The sequence below is a fragment of the Falco naumanni genome, chromosome W, assembly GCF_017639655.2.
Source record: "Falco naumanni isolate bFalNau1 chromosome W, bFalNau1.pat, whole genome shotgun sequence".
NCBI lineage: Eukaryota > Metazoa > Chordata > Aves > Falconiformes > Falconidae > Falco > Falco naumanni.
Window position 1 is genome coordinate 27,437,220 of NC_054079.1, and position 20,933 is coordinate 27,458,152.

The 20,933-nt window shown below is 43.6% G+C and overlaps 1 protein-coding gene and 1 long non-coding RNA gene across 2 annotated transcripts in view; one reads left to right on the forward strand and one right to left on the reverse strand.

The window, feature by feature from the left end:
* LOC121080459 (E3 ubiquitin-protein ligase RNF38-like) overlaps nucleotides 1-20,933 on the forward strand; it is a 170,297-nt gene that overhangs the window by 47,344 nt on the left and 102,020 nt on the right. The gene's annotated exons all lie outside the window — the stretch shown is intronic.
* LOC121080583 lies at nucleotides 547-6,190 on the reverse strand. Its single transcript, XR_005825425.1, has 3 exons — nucleotides 6,048-6,190; nucleotides 2,636-2,709; nucleotides 547-613 (listed from the first exon to the last, which is right to left on the reverse strand). It is a non-coding gene; the product is annotated as an uncharacterized LOC121080583 (long non-coding RNA).

A 20,933-nucleotide genomic window follows, 5' to 3' on the forward strand; every position in this document is an offset into this window, starting at 1 on the left:
GATTCAAAACTTTTTCTGATAATGCGAACCCAGAAGATGAGTTCGTTTCGATGTTCTGCTAAAAGTATCTGTTCGAAGGCTTCATAAGATTGTAAGGCCTTGTTTATACCTGAAAAAGTAGGGGCATGTATCCCAGTAAGAAGGGAAAAACCGCCGGAACCAAAACGTAGGAAAACCTTCCGCCTATATGCTCCAACCCTTTTACAATATCCACAATATAGAGTAACTGTTGAATTACAAGAAGTAACACATATAGGACAAGAATTTTCTGTTTCTATCGGTCCTTGCCCAAAAAGATCCTGCAACGCACGCACAATACGGTCACAGTGTAACAAAGACAATTCACCGGAGGGTAATTGACATTGTATCTCCCGAGGTAACTGCTGCAAGATGGGCAGAATAATGTATGTTAACTTATCTACAAGCCGCTTTTCTTCATTTGGTCGTGGCGGTCGGAATAACCTTTCTCGATGCTGTGCCCACTGAGCCCACTGATCCCTCCTGTTCATTTAGGAGTCAATCCTGTCGTAGTCACCCTGCTCTTTCTTTTCAGTGGGTCGGTTTTCAATCCACGGGCGAACCCATTTTGCTGGAATCCACTTGGTCACTGCCCCTGTGGAGATACATGCATAACCCCGACCCCACGTTAATAAATTATGAGGTCCTGACCAACAATTTGAGACAGGGTCAAATACCTGGACAGCTATGTCACAATTCGAAAAATCGTTGGGATTGTTAGAAAAGTGATAGAAAATCGGCTGTTCAGTACATTCCGTTCTGGGATTCAACCAGTTCAGTACATAGCATGCTTTTGCCACTATTACATGAGGACTCCTCTCCCCCTCTTTTCGAAAAACAGACAGGTAATGTTTCAATGATTGATGGGCATGTTCAATAATTGCCTGACCACCAGAATTATTCGGAATTCCTGTAACGTGCTTCACCTGCCATTGCAGCAAAAAGGTCTTTATTTTGGCACTAAGATATGCAGGGGCATTATCTGTTTTTACCATATCTGGGTGGCCCAGCACAGCCATGGCTGACATCCAATGCTGGACATGGACATATTTAAGTATGACAGTCCTAGCGTCTTGACGAGACAGACCAAACTGTTTTTGGAGAGACCGGGCAGATTGGTGAAAAAAGGCATGTGACTCTGTTGCTTGTTTTAGAGGAGAATTTTGTAATACTGGGGATGCCACCTGAGTGTCTATGTAAGCATTACCTTCTGATAAGACACCAGGTAAATCCAGATGACTTCTGATATGCGTAATCCACCAAGGGAATTGTCTAAAATTTATTTCATTCCACATCTGAATAACTAGGGCCATAAGTCTGTCATTCGTAAAAGACCCTAAAAGGGAACGCGAAAGACGCGAAACTATACCAACAACATATTTAGAATCACTTACAACATTAAGAGGGACATTGCGAAATTCCTGAAACACCATTAACACTGCTCTTAATTCCAAAACTTGAACTGAACCTTCCATTTGTTCTATATGAGAAATCCAATTGTTCCTGTCATCCCTATAGGCATAGCCACACTTTTGAGTTTTGCTACTAGCGTCGGTAAAAACCGTAAGTGCATTTTTTATAGGATTTTGTTGCTGTAAAGATTTTTCCTCCAATACTAAGGAAGTTTTAAATAAGGGATGATTGGGATAATGATTATCTAATTGAATACCTAGGGTTGCCACTGCAAAACACTCAGAAATCTGAATCCACCAGTCAGCCAAGGACAAATTTTTCACAGGTGGGACACTAAGAATTTTTTGTGGCTGGATTCTTGTTTCTGAGATGCGCAGACCAAGATAATTCCAGGGCGCTAGTTTTTGTACCTTTTCTTTTGCTATAACCAATCCAAAGGTATGCAGACTCTGTATAAGTTCCTGTTCTTTTTCAGGGGCTAGTGTGTGAGGGCTGGCTATTAAGAGATCATCCATATAATGATAGGTAATAAGGTTAGGATTATTCTCTCTCCAAGATTGTAGAGCTAAATCCACAAACCACTGACATATTGTTGGGGAGTTTTTCATACCCTGAGGTAGTACAACCCACTCATACCTTTTTGCTGGAGCGGCACGGTTTATAGCTGGTACTGTAAATGCAAATTTTTCACAATCATCCTCATGCAGAGGAATAGTGAAAAAACAATCTTTTAAATCAATAATTAATAGGTCCCAATTTTGTGGTAACATAGTGGGAGAAGGCAGCCCAGGCTGAAGGGCACCCATGTCAACCATTTTTTCATTTATTGCTCTTAAATCATGTAATAATCTCCATTTTCCTGATTTCTTTTGAATTGTAAAAATGGGTGTATTCCATGGGCTAACAGAAGGTCTGATGTGGCCTAAATCCAATTGTTCTTGGACTAATTCTTGAATGTGTTGCAGCTTCTCTTGAGGTAAGGGCCATTGATCAACCCATACGGGAGTTTCTGATTTCCATTTTAATTTTAAGGTTGGGCAAGAGCTGCTATCAATGGCCCCAATCAAAAATCTGTAGAGATTCTCATTCCTCATTGGGAAAGTACATCTCTACCTAACAAGGACAAGGATGTGTGTAGGACATAAGGTTTTACCCATGCTTGATGTCCTTCTTGATCCGTGAAAAGAATGAAGTTTTTACTGACCTGTGTCAGACGACTTCCCCCAATGCCTGAAATGGTTGAACCCGCACTATCTAATTCCCACATGGTAGGCCAAACTGAAAAGGGAAGAACAGTAACATCAGCACCAGTATCAATCATCATTGAAACATTAGGAAGATTAACACCTTGTGGACCAGATATCTTAACATTACATTTTGGCCGCTCGGCACCAATAAGTTGACAAAAGGCAATGTTAGGCATACCCGTTGGGCCAAATGCACCTTGACCCCTGTCCTTTTCTCCTTTTTGAGGGACAGTAGCTTGGAATGGAATGAGCTGTGCAATAGTTCTTCCTGCTGGAATATGAACAGGTGGAGAAAAAACTTTTACCATAATTCCAATAGGTCCGGTATAATCGGCATCAATACAACCAGGAAGAACAAAAATCCCCTTTTTTGACGCAGAAGAGCGTCCTATAAGGAGTGCAGATAAACCATAACCCAAAGGACCACTAACTGTAGAAGGAAGTACATGTACCTTTTCATCAGTGATATTTACAGGTTCTGCCACGGCCAAATCGACTCCTGCGCTTCCTCTGGTGGCTGAATACAGCTCGCCAAGGCAGCCATGAATTTTGTTGGGTTCTGGGGATATTTCTTGGCCGCGTCCCTCAGAACGCGGCTGTTCCCGTTTCCCGGAACAAAGAGGGGTGTACCATCTTTTCTAAATTTTGAGCGACAATCGGCCGCTTTATGACCAAATTTTTGACAACGCAAACAATTTCCATTCAACAGAGACTTTCCTCCTAGATTCTTTTTGCAGTCACATTTAAAGTGACCTTCCTGTCCACATTGATAACATTTTGGCTTAAGACCCCGGTCCCCTCGGCCTTGTACCTTGTTGTTGTTTAGAGCTACTGCTAGAGCATTGGCATGTATTTTTGCCTTTTCCTCTTCCTCAACCAAAGGAGCCCTTGCGCATGCCTCTATCATTTGAGCGATGGATGCCCCAGGGGGTAAGGATGCTATAAGTTGCTTACAAGTGACATAGAAACAACATTAATTGCAGGAGAGTGTTATAATCTAACGTTCCTCCCTCCTGAGGCCATTTCGCATCACTCCCCAATTTATACAAAGGCCACCACTGATTACAATATTTAATCCATTTCCTTCTATTTTCGGTACCACCATGTCCTACGATATCACTCCAATGTTTTAATATACAACCCAAGGGCGATTTTTCACAGGGCTTACTCCTTCCATTTCCCATTTTACAATTTTAATTACTTTTTCTCCGGCTGCCTTAGCCACCCAAGGTCGGAAACACGGATAGAGCTCCTTGCTCATATTGCACTCAAACGCATGTCTCAAGCACTCTTGCACTCACACTCAGTCAAAATAATTAAGCTATACACTGAAAATCAAAATGCGCATCTCAATCACACCATTCACACTCTCCGGGCAGCCCTCAGTCACACAAGCAGTATGTTATACGGTACCGTGCACTTATGTACAACTTTTAGGAACACTGGCAGTTCACAAAGTATGCATTTCAATGAACAATTGCCAAAAAACAAACAACAAACAAAAAAACCCCCCACATTTTTCCTGGTCTTAAGCAGAGTGTTAAGTTTTCCGCTATTTGCCACGAATTACCAGAATATTATTATTTTTCATCATACATTTCATAACTCCAAGTTTTGAACATGTAACAAGACAACACATAGAACAAACAAGACACAGAGCGCTATTTCAGTTGTTACATTCTAGGAATTCCCCAATTCTTAAGACAACCTAAAGGAAGTTTTTAGCTTCCCCCCTTTTTTTTTTTTTTTTTTTTTTTTTTTTTTTTTTTTTCCTCCTGGGGACTGCGCTGCGCGCCGGACGTCTCCGTGCGTCTCACCAGCCGCCCCGTTACTAAACATACCGTTTTATCCGTGGATCCAGGGGTTTCTCTTCTGCTCCCGGGTGAACAGCTGAGAAGAGGAGGCTCCTCCGAGAAAATCTCCCGGGGCGCGCCTAGGAGCGTCCGCTCCGCAGCTGGTCCCTCAGCCGAGCAGAAATCCTCCTGCCTGGCTCGTCAAAACTGACGTGCGGAATTTGACTCTATAACTCGAAAGTTATAAAGTAGGCATGTTTATTGCGCGCAGATGCACGGGGGATCGCTCCTCCACAAGCGTGCATACCCGAAGTGACAAACCATCCCACATTTATACAATGAAACAAATGAATATTCAATTAACGCCTATACATATTCGTTACCTAAACCCCGCTTCCTATGTTAATTAGCTTATCAGTCCGTTTCCTGGAATGTGGTGGTCTTGCAGGTTTGTAGGTGATTCATGTTCTTGTGACCATCCGATCTTCTCCAGCAAGGAAACTTAGCACTCCCTCCCTCTAGATAGCATTGGAATATCTCTCATCCTTTTCTATTTTTTTTTTTTTTTTTTTTTTTTTTTTTTTTAAAATAGCCCCTTTTGTTAGAGGAAGAAGGGCAGGCGTCTCCCCAAAACTGTAGTTGTCTCCTCAAAGCTGTGTGCCTATGTGACCAGACACTGCACCCATGACTAGTCACCATACCCACATTCCTTGAGCAGACATACAATCACAATCAATGTCCATTGTCCCCATTTCACACTATTTCTCCATATCAAAATTACTTTATGTAATGCCAGAAACATCAGTCTCAGGATGAAATATAACTTACAACTTGATTTCAGCATTGCTCCTACAAGGTTTGTCCAAAGTCACACAATCATCTTAAAGTAGCCAGAGGCCATGGTGCATTTTAACACTGGTCAGGAAGTCAGATCTCAACTTTCACCTTTGCAAAGACAAACATGCTTTATTTAGGAGCTGGTGGAGCTGTGCCGTTCCCACCCCAGCAGTTTTACATCCAGTACTCGCAATTGCCGGTATTAATGTCTGTCTGCCGCTTGCCGTTTGTTCCTTATCAGGACACCAGGATGGTAATTCATCATCTAATCCCCACGCTATTCGTTCAGCAGTAGTCATTACTGGATAAGCTTTAGATGTATAATCCGGGGGATTTTCACACGGAGATTGCCCCTCTGGCTCTTCCTCCGACTGAGCAGTAGGATCGCCGGGAGGCCGCACTGCAGCTTTAACAGCTGCAGCGACTTGCACCTCGCCGTGTAACTGCGCGGCCATACCCCGTACAGCCCGATACGTGCGAGCCAAAGTCTTTACCCCCTTAGTCCCGACTTGCACAGATTCCCACAAGTCCTCTCCCACTTTCTTCCATGTTTCATTATTATATACATCTTGCATAGAAGCAAGGAAACCACGGCGGCGACTCCAACATAGCAGATAAATTACTGCCTGCCGTGAGACTGACGTTTCAGTTTTCTCTGCTAATTTCACTAAACTGTCTATGATTGCTTTCTCCACCGCTGATGCAGTGATCCCCATCCTGCTTAAGTTTCCTGACTCACCGGTCAGCCGTGCACGTTCCGCCTTTCTTCGGGCGCCCAGCTCTCTCTCCGCTGGCAGCAGGATCCTCGCCGGCTCCGCAGCTTGTAACACGATCCTTAATGAATCTTCCTGACTCTTCGACCGATCCACACGTCGGGGTCACCAGATGCTGCGGGCATTCTGGGCGAGCGGGAGTCAGATTCAAATACTCATGGAGTTCAAGATCTGATCCGTTTATTGTACAAACCAGGTACACTTTTATAAGGCACTCTATAAGCGTGTGATAATATGATTGGCTATTCTACAAGCGTATAATAATATGATTGGTTAACAAATGTTTATTGGCAAGATCTCTGTTTCTACTTCTTCAGGCACGTAGGCTCTTTTCTGTTGTTTCCCAGCTCCTCTTATCGCGTCCTGCTGGCCTTGGTTTTGTGCAAGCACCTGCAAACTGTTCCTCCCTCTTCATTCCACTGCTCTGATCGTGCCCTCGTCTTATTTCTTCAGTATTTTTCCACTTGCTTCAAAGTTCAGTATAATCATTCAACACAGCAAAAGCCCCAACACTTGAGTTTTGCATTCCTTTCCGATTCTCCTCCCCATCCCTCTGGGTGAGGGGGAGTGAGCTAGCAGCTGCGTGGTGCTTGGTTGCTGGCTGGGGTTAAACCATGACAGACCATATCAGTGGAAAAATCCTCACTGGATATAACTTTTCCTTAGATCTGTTTGATGTAAGCTATCAAGGAGTTTAACACTGGACATCAGTCAGTACTGTTCTGTTCAGGAGAATGAGGTAGGGTAACAATTCCTTCTGTAAGAGCCCTGAGAGAATCCTCCCTCTCCTGGAGTTTTGGCTGACTGGGCTAAGGCCAACTTAGTGTTGTGGTTTAACCCCAGATGACAACTGAAGTACAACGCATCTGCTTGCTCACTTCTCCCCCCTGCCCCCATTGGGATGAAGAGGAGAATTGGAAAATGGTAAAACTTGTGGGTTGAGATAAGAACATGTTGGGGAGAAGGGTTTGCCGGAGTCAAGAAGTCGCTCAATATGAGTTATGCATCTTGCTCAACTTTATTAGTTTCTAACACTACTTATATAGACTCGATACACATGAATATTCGTAAAGCAAAAATATAATTGGTTATTAGTCTCTAAGCACGCGCGGTTCTCACACCCCTAATTATCATGACTGTTGGCACAACATAATTACTTGGTCTCAGGATTCAAGAATAGTTCAAGGCTACCTTTCTTGTTATCTTCAGCACAGCAACTTCAGCACAATTCTAATTCCAGGCCTATTCTAATACCAGGCCTGGATTGTGCAGATCTTCAGAGATTCTAAGGCCACGCTTCTGCAGCCATTCTTCTACAAGAACAGTTCAATATAAAGTAAAATATAATAATAATAATAACAACAACAACAACAACAACAAGAATAGTAATAATAATAGTAATGAAAAGGAAAGAGAGAAAGAGAGAGGAATAAAACCCAAGGGAAAAAAAACAAGTGATGCACAATACAATTGCTCACCACCCAACTGACCAATGCCCAACCAGTCCCCAAGCAGGCCTCTTCTGTCAACTCCCCTCAGTTTATATACTGAGCATGATGTCATATGACATGGAATATCCCTTTGGCTAGTTGGGATCAACTGTCCTGGGTATGCTCCCTCCCAGCTTCTTGTGTACCTGCTCACTGGCAGAGCATGAGAAACTGAAAAGTCCTTGATTTAGAGTAATCACTACTTAGGAACAACTAAAACATCAGTGTGTTATCAACATTATTCTCATGCTAAATCCAAAACACAGCACTGTACCAGCTACTAGGAAGATTAGCTTTGTCCCAGCTGAAACCAGGACACTTAGAAACAGTGTGGCTGAGGGCTGCCCCCTTCCCTCTGGTGAACTTGGGGAGAGTGCTCCCAGACAGCTCTGCAGGGAGGCCTCAGCAAGGGCTGACCCCACTTCCCATGAGAGTTTCTTTTAAACTGAGTCTCCACTGTTTGGCCCCTGCCTGAGCTACAGCTCTCACTGTGTTGCAGCGAAACCTGTGCCTGGCCATGAGACCCGCTGGTTAGAACCTGGACCCTGACTCACAAACTGATTTCTTGGCCTGACTTTGGAGTTGCCTTGGTTGATCATGGACTTACCTGGAGATCACTGGACTGTCTGACCCTGGTTACCATCACCAGTTCTACTCTGCTAATCTTGCTTGGGTACTGTAGGACTGGAGCCTTACTGGTGAGGCCACTGCCTCTGCTGGCCTTGTTATCAGGCTTGGCTTCTGGCTCACCTTCCCTTGCAGAACAGCCAGCCCTTGCTACCTGACAGCTTTTATCTTTAAAGAAGGAAAACTAGGTCTTGAAATACCCTGTAGGCCTCACCCTCTTCTCATAGGGCATGTGCTCCAGCCTCCTGACCATCTTGGTGGCCTTTGTTGGACTTGCTCAGGTTTATCAACATCTTTCTTGCACTGTGTTTGTGGGTGTGTGTGGGTGCATGCATGTGTGTGTGCACACATGCGTGTGCACTAGAGCATGCTGCTGGCTCCTGTTTAGCCTTCTGTCCCCCAGGACCCCAAGGTCCTTTTCAGCAGATCTGCTCTCCAGCTAGTCAGACCTGTACCGCTGCAAGGGGTTAGTCCATCCCACGTACAAGATTTGGTATTTATCCTTGTTGAGTTTCATAAGGTTCCTGCTGGCCCATTCCTCCAGTCTTTCTAGATCCCTCTGAATGGCAGCTCCATCCTTGATGTCATGGTTTAACCCTGGCCAGCAACCAAGTACCACACAGCCACTTGCTCACTCCCCCTCACCCAGAGGGATGGAAAGGAGAATCAGAAAGGAATGTAAAACTCAAGGGTTGAGATAAGAACAATTTAAGAGGTAAAGCAAAAGCTGCGCATGCATGCAAAGCAAAGCAAGAAATTCATTCACTACTTCCCATGGGCAGGCAGGTGTTCCTCCATCCCCAGGAAAGCAGGGCTCCATCACACGTAACAGTTACTTGGGAAGACAAACGCCATTATGCCAAATGTCCCCCTCTTCCTTCTTCTTCCCCCAGTTTATATACTCAGCATGACATCCCATGATATGGAATACCTCTTTGGCTAGCTTGGGTCACTTGTCCTGGCTGTGTCCCCTCCCAATTTCCTGTGCTTCCACAGCCCTCTGGCTGGCAGGGCCCAAGAAACTGAACAGTCCTTGATTTAGTATAAACATCACCCAGCAACAACCAAAACCATCAGTGTCCTATCAGCATTGTTCTCACATCATAGCCAAAACACAGCACTGTACTAACTACTAAGAAGAAAATTAACTCCATCCCAGCTGAAACCAGGACACTTGAGTATATCAACTACATTGCCCCAGTTTGGTGTTGTCCACAAACTCAGTGAGGTAGATTCCGTCTCCTCCTCCAGGTCACTGGTGAAGATATTAAACAGGACAGGTTGCAGGACAGACTCCTGTGGAACGCCACTTCTTACTGGCCTTCTAAGCCTGTGTGTAATTCTGCTTTCATAAAAGTCATGTTTAAGTATTTTCAGGATCAGAACTGTGGGGCGTGAAACCTATCACACTGAGTCATTGGGAGCAGCTCTCAGCTCTCTAGATCACCTTTTGGACCAAGGGGGGTTGCTGCCAAGGGATGAGACACTTTATGGGATGCAGGATAAAATCTGTTTGGGATCGTACAGGACTTACTATGGGATGTTTAGGGGAGGAACCAAAGGCGGGACAAGGGAGGAGTTTAGGTGTTTTGGGGAGGAACAAGAGTGGGAAAATAGAGGGATAAGGGGATAAAAAGGACTGGTTGCATGTAGTTGGCTGGTCACGATGCTTGTCTGGCTATGCTCTATTCCTGATCAGCACAGTCTGTCTTATCTTCTTATTTAATTCCTTTCTAACTCTTTCCTGGGTGAGGCACTCCCTGTTCTGTGTGCATGTATGTGTATGGGAGTGTGAGTGCAGCAGCTGGAGTCAGACCACAGGTTGGAGGGTGTTGGGGTCTGCAGTGGGTTTGCAGACAAGTTAGTTGACTTCAAAGACTTAATTGTGTACCTTTAAGACAGCCACAAATTGTCAGGTATGTAAACAGGATGTAAAAAACCAGAACTTAGAACCGCAGCATATGGGCACCTACAGCATGTCTAAGCAGTCCCCATGTAAGCAAAAGCCCCGACGCCTCTTTGTCCCCTTTCTCCAGAGCTTCTGACAGTGTTGATCCTAAATTGTCCCAGGTCCACACACTAAGAGCAGTCGTGGGGGATGCTTCCACTCCATGTGTTTTGGCCCACAATAACATATCTTTTAACCGAAGCTCATCTAAAGTAATTATAATACTAATTTGCACGTTGATAGCACTATGGTATCTTCTTTAGATAACTTAGTCCCCATGTTGTCCCTGGTGGCTCACCTTACCGGTGTCACATTCTCCCGAGATCTTGCAGCCGCTCTCTGTGCTATTCCGCTTCACCAGGCTCTGCCTCCCCAGCAACTCGCTGGTCACAGTCTCAGGATCTGCTCCTGACACCCCTTACCGGGGTCACATCGGCACAGTCTCAGGGTCTCTTTTTGGTACCCTTTACTGGGATCACATTGGCACGTTGGGGTCACCAAATGTGGTGACACAGGTCGAGGCGGACTGAAAAAACACTATGTCTGCATGGCTGAGTTCAGATAAAATGGCAAAATGCCCTTTATTGTTTATACATATTGCTTATATATCTTAGATAGTACATATGTCAGACCCTGATAGGCTTTCTGAGTTCTTCTTGCTTGCTATTTGCTGTTGCTGTAGGTGCCCGTATGCTGCAGTTCTAAGTTCCGGTTCTTCACACCCTGTTTACATACCTGACAATTTGTGGCTGTCTTAAAGGTACATGACTAAGTCTTTGAAGTCAACTAACTTGTCTGCAGACCTGCTGCAGACCCCAACAGGAGGGCCCGTGTGTCCATGGTGCCAGTGACTGGAGTGAGTGTGGGCATGTGAGTGAGCATGCAATCACTAGCAAAGATCAAGCCGGACTAGCCAGTGAATAGGTGAAGTAGCTGTGGAGCAAGAGGGTGAGTGGGTCTCTAAGGGCTATCTCTGGGTGTGAGAATACCTGTGTATTTCTAATGGCGAGCATGGGAGGGGGACCTGTCCTGCTGTGTGTGTGTGACCGTATATACCAGCATCTAGAGTAGGACTGCAGCCTCAGGGGCTTGTATGTCCAAATGCCAGCAACTAGGGAGACTGCAGTCCAAGGGGCCAGCTACTGGGCAGACTGTCTGAACCCAGGTGTTGGAGGGATCCACCTTGTACATATGTGTATATATATTCTCACTAGTGGACTTCCATCCTGTCCAGCCAGAGAGGGGAGCAGGATGAGGCCATTAGTGCTATCTATGTTTGTGTGAGTGCTCTTAGTGTCTATCTGTGATCTGTGTGGAAAGTCATGTATATATGTATACATGGATATATGTCTATATGTAGTGTATATGTGTGCTTTTGTGTGTGTGAGTGCTGGGAATATATCTTCAGCCTCTTTACTGGATGGACCTGGGGACATGGAGTGGCAGCAGCCTTACTTCTCTTGGGCTGGTGGATCTGGCATGATATATTTTCCTCTAACACAAAACATTGTAAGCATGCTGGAGTTCTATTAGTATGTAAGCTGGTGAAGTATAAAAATGTTGAGTCAACTAGTTATATCTCTTTTCTAGATAGAAACTACCTCTTGTTCTCAGATGAAAATGTAATACAGACATTCTATGACTCAAGGTTTCGACCTTGTTCTTGGTTCAATGAGAAGCCTTCTCTCAGGCAGTGTCTCTTTGTTCTTGGTTGGTTGAGCACCTGCATGAACTCAAGTTGATATTAATGCCTCATTTGCCATAGCCAGAGAAAGGCCTCTTGAATAACAGCCATAGTTAGGAATCTGGCCTGCTACTGAATGAAGTCCCTGCTCATTGTCTGTTCATATGTACTACCGAAAGCATTAGGCAGGTGTCTTGATCCACTTGATGTCTGTACTATTCCAAATAGCTAAAGTAAATCTTATTACAAATAAATGCTGCTTCAGTGTCATGGGAAAGGCAGAATAAGCAATAACTTGAAATAGATCTGGATACTGGGGTTTATTTAAGAACCAATGAGATTAAAGCTCTTACCCTACTTGATAATTTCACACACTTAGTTGTTCACTCCCTCCAAAGTGTCACATTCGTTTGGTCTTGACTTCCTTTTCCATTGAGGAGGTCGCTGCTGGTTCAGGAAGGTCAGGGAGAAAGTCATGTTGGTTCTGTGCCATACAGATGCTTACAGTTACCAGTTTGGGGCATTACCAGCCAAGGTCCCTGAGCATCCTCTGACATTTGTCTGCCCACATCTCTCCCATCTCCAGGATCTTCCCTCACTTACAGGATGTTTCCAATGTTTCCTCCAGCCAGGACATTCAACATCTTATTTCTGAGCCCCAAGTCCCTGATTTTCCCATTCTATGTACAGAAGCACAACTCCCAATCAGCCTCCTAATTAGTGATTTTGTCTCACATCTCTATTAATTGAAGCATTCAGGACGTCACTTTTGTTGATGACAGGTGTTATGAAAATTTACAACCAGCCTGTAGCTAGCAATTAGCAGGCTTCTACTTGAGAGTTCAGAGGTTCAGTTTTACACATTCACCCACACACATACACACAATTATCTGCAGCATACCTGTCAGCATTCACAATTTAAGCTATTTTTTGTCCAACACATTTAGTAATTCTAAATAATATCAATGAAATAGAAGCATATTTTGGAAAATATGTTTCTTTTTGAACATCAGTGAGTCACAAAAAATTGTGATCTTTTAAAATATTTATATACATCTTTTGTGTCTGCTGTTCATAGAGCTAAAAAGGACACTGAACATCTTATCTGAAGATAAAGCTAAAATACACCACAGAGTAAAAACCCTTATTTGCATGAATGATAAACCAGTTGTTCTTAATTCCTTTGAGTTCCTGTTGCTTAAATAACCTGTTCTATCCCTAAGTTGAGGATTGAGCTATACCCAATACTGGGGAAACTGCCTGGTGATTCTGCCTCAACAGTTCGATATACTATGGTTGTTCCCTATCAAAGTGCTTAGAATAGTATTAAATCTGATTGTAATGAAGAGCTGTTGTGTAGCACGAGACAATGGATTCCTTTCCACTAACGTAGATTTATATATATGTGTGTGTGTGTGTGTGTGTATATATGAGATACATTTTTAACTAAAGATAGGTCTTACTATGGAAGGAAGGAAGATCAAGTAGATAGCTTCCCTATCAGTTTCAAGTCTCATGTTCCATTCGTTGGGCAAATCACATGACCAGCGTGTATCTTGTTTCTCATTCTGTATGCTGGACTCAGTCTTGCCATTCCATAACAAAGGCTGTTGTGATGATTAACACATTTATGATTGTGAGATATTTGGCTAGTATGGTTAAGAGGAGGGTTTGGGATATGGTATTAATGGTAAAAAGCTATATAATTATATTTTAGCCTTTTTTTTTCCTCCTGAGAGTTATTGTCATTCATGTATGGTATTTTGGGGGTGGGTTTTCTTTCCTGTTTTCCAAAACTGCAATTGATTTTCTTGCAAAATATAGCTTAAAGTTATGAGAACAGTTATTCCAATTGATTTACATAAACTGATTCTGATGTTCAGATATTGTCCCTGCTTATCAAATAAGACTTGTAACAATAACATGGCAACTGACTGTTCCTTAGGCTAAGCAAGAAAATCTTTGGTGACTCCCTTACTGTTTAATATGTTCATCAATGTCATAGACAGTGGGATCAAGTGCACCCTCAGCAAATTTGCAGATGACACCAGGCTGAGTGGTATGGTTACCGTGCCTGAGGGATGGGATGCCATCCAGAGGGACTTGGACAAGCTTGAGAAGTGGGCCCATGTGAACCTCATGAGGCTCAGCAAGGCCAAGTACAAGGTCCTGCACCTGGGTCAGGGCAATTCCCAGTATCAATACAAGTTGGAGGATGAATGGATTGAGAACAACCCTGTGGAGAAGGACTTGGGGATGCTGGTGGATGAAAAGCTGGACATGAGCCGGCAATGTGTGCTCACAGCCCAGAAGGCCAACATTATCCTAGGCTGCATAAAAAGAAGCATGGCCAGCAGGTCAAGGGAGGTGATTGTCCCCCTCTACTCTGTTCTCGTGAGACCCCACCTGAAGTACTGCATTCAGCTCTGGGGCCCCCAACGCAAGAAGGACATGGACCTGTTGGATCAGGTCCAGAGGAGGGCCAAAAAAACAGAGGGCTGAAACACCTCTCCTATGAAGAAAGGCTGAGAGAGTTGAGGTTGTTCAGCCTGGAGAAAAGAATGCTCTAGGGAGACCTTACTGCAGACTTTCAATAGGTAAAGGGGGCTTATAAGAAAGATAGAGAGAGGCTTCTTAGTAGTGTCACCAAAATTGGGAACAAGAAAGCTCCTTAACGCCAATGTAGCATTTAGAAGCAGACATTTCTTTATTGCAGCACTGAATGCATGGGGAATTGCTCCACCTAATGTGCATGCCATATGTTTCATTCAAGCAAAATTATATAGTCCACGCTTATGTTTATGCATTACATTTCTGGGAAAAATCATACATATTCATTCAATAGGTTATGTTGATTAAATGTCACACATGCTCCTTACAGGTATTTTAGAGTCTTCTAAGGGGTCACAAACAATAGTTGACCCTATAGTTACAACTGACCGAGGGTGAGAAATATTCCACAGCTCTCCTCCATGTTCCAAATATTTGAGACATCATGCCCAAGGCCAAATACAAATCAGGTAGTCCCAATGCAGGTGCCGACATAAAAGCCCTTTTCAAATCCTTAAAGGCTGCTTGGCATTCGGGGGTCCATAGTAAGTGGTTCTCTTTTGACCCCTTCAGGGTTTCATAAAGGGTTTTTACCAATAGTTTATAGTTGAGGATCCACAGTCTGCACCATCTGAGCACGACCTTAACTCCCACACAATTCTTGGTTCTGGAGTTTGGCAGATTGCTTCTCTCCTATTGGTTCCCAGTTTCTGTTGTCCTTGGGAAATCTCAAATCCCAAGACAGAGCAGAGTTTCTTTTCCTACTTGGGCTTTGCCCTTTGATACATGATATCCTCCTTGTTCTAAGAAATTCAACAATTCTAGAGTCATCTGTAAGCATTCTCCCCAGGTTTCTGCAGCCAATAAAATACCCACATACTGTAATACTATTCATTCTGGATTTTCCTTTTTCCACAATTCCAATTCCTTTGCCAGTTTATTGCCAAATATTGTTGGACTGTTTTTGAACCCTTGTAGAAATACCATCCAAGTAAGTTGAGTTTTGTGTCTGGTGGTGGGGCTTTTCCATTCAAAGGCAAATATCGACTGGCTACTTTGTCTAGAGGTATGCAGAAGAAAGCATCCTTAAGATCAAGCACTGTAAACCACTTATGTTTGTCCTTTGAGGATGTCAGCAAGGTACATGGGCTATCTACCACTGGGTGAATATCTTGAACAGTCTGATTTATGGCTCTTAAATCTTGAACTAATCTATACTCCCTATTCAGTTTCTTTGCTGGCAATATCAGAGTGTTATATTCTGATTCACATTCTATTAATAATCCATAATTTAAAAATTTCCATATTAACTCTTCCAATCCCTTCCTATCCTCCCACTTAATAGGATACTGTTTTTGTCTTACTGGTTTGGCTTTGGACTTTAAAACGATTCTTACTGGCTCGGCCAACTTGGATCGAACTGGGATTCCACTAGCCCATACCAAAGGGGTTACTGCATCTTCTACTTCTTCAGGGATTTCTTCCTTTTATCTCTGTGTATTCTGTAACATAAAAATCTTTGCCTTCACAGCTTTTGATTCAGGTATTAACAATTGTGCTCCTCCATTAGTAAAGACTATCTATAATTATACTGAAACAAACAATACATGGTAACAGTGGCAGCAACTGTAGCAAATGAGGATGTGTGAGGGAGTGTGTGATCACTAGCAAATATCAAGCTAGACTAGCCAGCATGTAGATGAAGTGGCCTGGGAGCCAGGTATGTGTGTGCTTCTCTAAGGGTGAGACCACAGGAGGAGTTGGCTAGTGGAGGGACCAGGGGGGCCCACTCAGCCATTTGCCAGAGGGACTATAGGGTCTGGGGGACTTTGAGGGTGAGATCCGCTTGTGTCTGTGTGCTTCTAAGGGCAAGACTACAAGGTTTGGCTACCAGAGGGACGTGGGAAGTCCCAGCCAGCTTTTCATGTGTGCTTGTGCATGAGGATGTCTGTACCGGCAACTGGAGTGGGGCTGCAGGTCTTGGGGGCTCATATATTCAGATGCAAGAAACTGGGGATACTGGGATCCAGGAGCCAGCTACTGGGAAGACTGAGTGTCCACATTTTACATGTGTATATATTCCTACTAATGGACCTTCATCCTGATCAGCCAGAGAGGGAAAGAGGATGAAGCCATTGGTGCTGCTTGTTTCTGTGTAAGTTCTGAGTTTGTCTGTCTGTGTTGATCTGTGTGGCCAGCTGTGTATACATGTGGTGTATACGTGTGCTCATGCATGTGCCTGCTGGGAAGAAATGCTCATCCTGGCTACTGCTTGGACATGGGAGTATGGAGCTGCAGCAGCCTCACCTCTGTCAGGCTACTGGATTTGTCCTTCTCTAACATTTACCTCTGGGTGAACAGTAAATAGTGAAGAGGTAGCTTTCTGAGACGCATCCATTCTCATTCAAGTCACACATGGTCATGGCACACTTGCTCTCAGAACCCTGTTAGATGGTGGTTTAATCCAGCTCCATAAGTAATACCACGTATAAGGGAGGCTCTGTATTCTGAATCCTCCAGAGGTTACAGTGAAGTTGATAAACAAGAGAGGAGTTAACCTCTGCAGGCAATAAATACTGTGATGTGGACTTCATTTATGTCACAGATTAAAAAAATATATTCCTAGATCTCCAATTCTTGGGTGTGGTAATTTCAGTATTGTGGGTGCACTATTCCTAAGTTATCTCCTATGACCCCATAGGGATAAGCCCTTTCCTTATTCCTAAATCTAGCTGGTTTTCTCCGGTAATGTCTTATCTTTGCTGAGCTGCAACCAGACAGCTTTAATTAATAACCTTCTAACAGAAGAAGAAAACTCCCAACACAGGCATGACAAGTGAAACAGCCTTGCCAAAGCCTGACAGGGAGCTAGTAAGCTTCATGGGAGACAATATTCAAGCCTCCTTACAGAACAAAGGAAACAAGGATGGGTGTTAAAGAATTTCCACAAGCCCAATGGGTTTCTCTAGGTTTGCTTTTAATCACAACTTAGAGTTGGGCCATCACCTCAGTGAGTGGCAACTTAAAATTTTTAATTTTCCATTTTATATAGGTTTCTTAAAGCAATTACATAATCCCTAAAGTCCAATCATAAGAGTCCACCTAAAGTTTCCTCATCTTTTCGATTCTTCTATTCTTCTTGGTCAGCTAGAAAGTACTTTGAATTCTCTTCCATCAGCTATTTCTCATCATTCAATCCAATTGTCGACCATGTAGATCATGCTGTTCTCTTCATGACTCAAAATCATGAAAGTAATTTATATCTAATAATAATACTCTGACAGGCTTATTTGATTATTACTTACTGTTTAACATATACATTTATTTTTATTTACTGATTAACTCAGTTGAAGGCTAAATCAGTCATGGAAAGAATCATACAATGGACTTGGTTATATTGTTATTGCTGTACCTGTGTTTTCACTGCTGCTAACAATTAATCTTACTACTTTAACCTACACAATACTGCTATTAATCTATGATTAACCTTTAACAATGGGTCTCTCTTTTTTGAACAGTAGCATCTGTTGGGGAAATTTTATTGTACCTCTCAAGGCAAATTAAACACTTGTTTCTGCTTAAATATAAAGAGATTTAACGGACACTGCATTGGACAGAGTCCTACCACCATAAGCAGTTCTAAAAGGAGTCTGCAAAGATGCAGCACAAGCTGATTCCTTATATACACTTGGAGTGTAATCATAGGAGTGTTGGTATTGGGATCCTTAACCCAGCATTTGTTTCATCCCCCAGTGCCAGTTCTGCTGATCAAAAGTGTCCCCCTGAACACTTGATTTCCATGGTCCTTACAAGACAGCATTTCTTTTCTTATCAGCAAGGGAATCTATGTTCCCTTTCAAGGAGACCTTCAGTGTCTGGCATTCTTGCTTCTTCTGCAGTTTAACCAGTTCTGCAGTTAGGCCTTCTTACCCTTCACACGAGATCATTCCTCTGTCACAAATTACCATTGCTGAGCAGTTACAGTTTGAATTTCCCCTTCAGCTATAATGGATCCCCTGGGCCCATGGGCTGAGGGTGTAAGTGGAGGCCCCAGGTGAGGCTGGTCAGGGCCACTAAGGCCTATTAGTGCACTCAGAGGCCTGAAAAAGGCAGAAACGTCCTTCTTGTTCCTTGAGTTCATGTACCCAGATAGCTAACTCCTTGGTGACTGCACTATCCATGGCACTGTCATTGGACAGAGACCCCATCCACCATGCCTCCCAGTCCTCTTGTCTCTAAGCTGCTGGTGCCCACACCCCAGCATCATAATAGGTTAATAGATTTTCCTCATTTAAAATCAGTCTTTAGGTCCCTATTTAAGTGTTGTGTGGTTTCAGTTTCTTACATCATTAGTGTGTTCTGTTCTTAGTCCCTCTTCCAGCCTGACAGAAACTGTTGCAAGAAACAGCCTCTTCACATGGATGCCAGGAGAGGAAGTGTTAGGATACACTGCTCAGAGCACAGCTACACAATCTTGATTCCTGTTTCCTACCACTACTCTTCAAGGACTACACAGTGTCTTGGCCCCTCCCCTTTCCAAGAAGTAGTTTCATACCAAGGATGCTTTGGACAACACAGAAAGGATTTGCTGGACTATATACTGAGAGTTGCTGAGTGATTACAGAAGACATACCAAGAAGGGGAAAGAGCTATATTACATTTGTTACTGTTTTATGCTTGAACAGTGGGATAATCACCTCTTTTGACAGGCTGGTTATGCCTTGTTGAGTGGTGGTTTGGCCTCTTGGCTGCCAGGGCACACTGCTGACTCCTGTTGAGCCTGCTGTCAACCAGCACCCCCAGGTCCCTTTCTGCAAGGCTGCTCTCCAGCCACTTCTCTCCCAATCTATACTTGCATCCAGCATTAATCCATCCCAGGTGCAGAATTTGGCATTTGTTCTTGCTAAATGTCATGTCAATCTATCTAGATCCCTCTGCAAGGCCTCTTGAACCTCAAGAAAGTCAACAGCACCTCCCAGTTTGGTATCATCAGCAAACTTGCTAAGGGTGTATTCACCTCCTGCATCCAGATCATTGATAAAAATATTGAACAGAACTGGCCTTGAACCCTGAGGAACACCACTGGTGACTGGTCATCAGCTAGATGTAGCCCCATTCACTACAACCCTTTGAGCCCTGCCAGTTCTTCACCCAGTGCACCATAAACCCCCTCATCCCACAGTTGGACAACTTGTCCAGAAGGATACTGTGATGGACAGTATCAAAAGCCTTACTAAAATCCAGAAAAAACTATACCCACTGTCTTCCCTTCATCCACTAGGCAGGTGACCTCATTGTAGAAGGATATCAAATTGTTTTAACAGGACTTTCCCTGTTGTGAACCCATGTTGACTGTACCTGATGATTGCATTGTTCATTAAATGCCTTTCAATAGCACCCAGTATGACTTCTCCATAATTTTTACAGGTTGGTCAAATTGGTTCAGCTGTCCTGGCTGTGTCTCCTCCCAACTTCTTGCACACCCCCAACCTACTCACTGGCAGGGCAGTGTGTAAAGCAGAAAATGCCTTGATGATGTGTAAGTACTCTTCAGCAATAGCTAAAACATGGGTGTGTTATCAACACTGTTTTCATCACAAATCCAAAACATAGCACCATAAGAGCTACTCTGAAAACAATTAACTTCATCCCAGCCAGACCCAGGATACTTCTACCATCCTGTCATAAGGAAAAGAAAGTTTAAAAAGAATGAAAATCTTTGACACATTTCCTACAACTGCAGGAGAGAAGTGTAAATGTTCCCACTAGTATTGCCACCCTCAGGCGATGTCATGCCAACCCTTGGTTTGCCTTCAGGTTTCCTGATGGCATCCCCTTCCCCCATGGATTCTAGTTAAAAGGCCTCTCAATCACTCCTGCCAGATTATGAGTAAAGATGTGTTTCCCCCATTGGGACAGGTGGATCCCATGAGGCCCCAGCATACCTTATGTTTCAAAGACTTCCATGGATATAAAAATCTCCCTGGAAACCAAACATGTGCCAGACAGGGAGGTGATTTGGAACAGCCAGTATGGCATTACCAAGGGCAAATTATGCTTGTTCAACCTGATTGCCATCTACAATTAGATGACTGGCTGTGTGGATGAGAGAAATGCAGTTGGTGTAGTTTACCTTCACTTTAGAAAAGGCCTTTGACGCAGTCTCTCATAGTACCCTTATATTCAAGTCCAATGAACTGGATAAGTGGACTATAAGGTGGATGGAAATCTGGCTGGACTGTCAGGCTCAGAGGCTTGTGACAAGTGGTACCGTGTCCAACTGGCAGCCAGTTACTAGTGGTGTTACAGGGGTGGCAATAGTGGAGCCAATACTATTTAATGTCATTATTAACAACCTGGACAATGGGACAGAATGTGCTCTCAGAAAGTTCATGGTTGATGTGCTGGAGGACAGGGCTGCTATTCAGAGGGATCTCTACAGACTGAAGTAATGGGTTGAGAGGAACTTTGTGAAGCTCAGCAAAGGAAAATTTGAAGTCCTGTCCCTGGGCTGGAAAAAAACCCATGCAGCAGGACAGGCTGGGGTCTGACT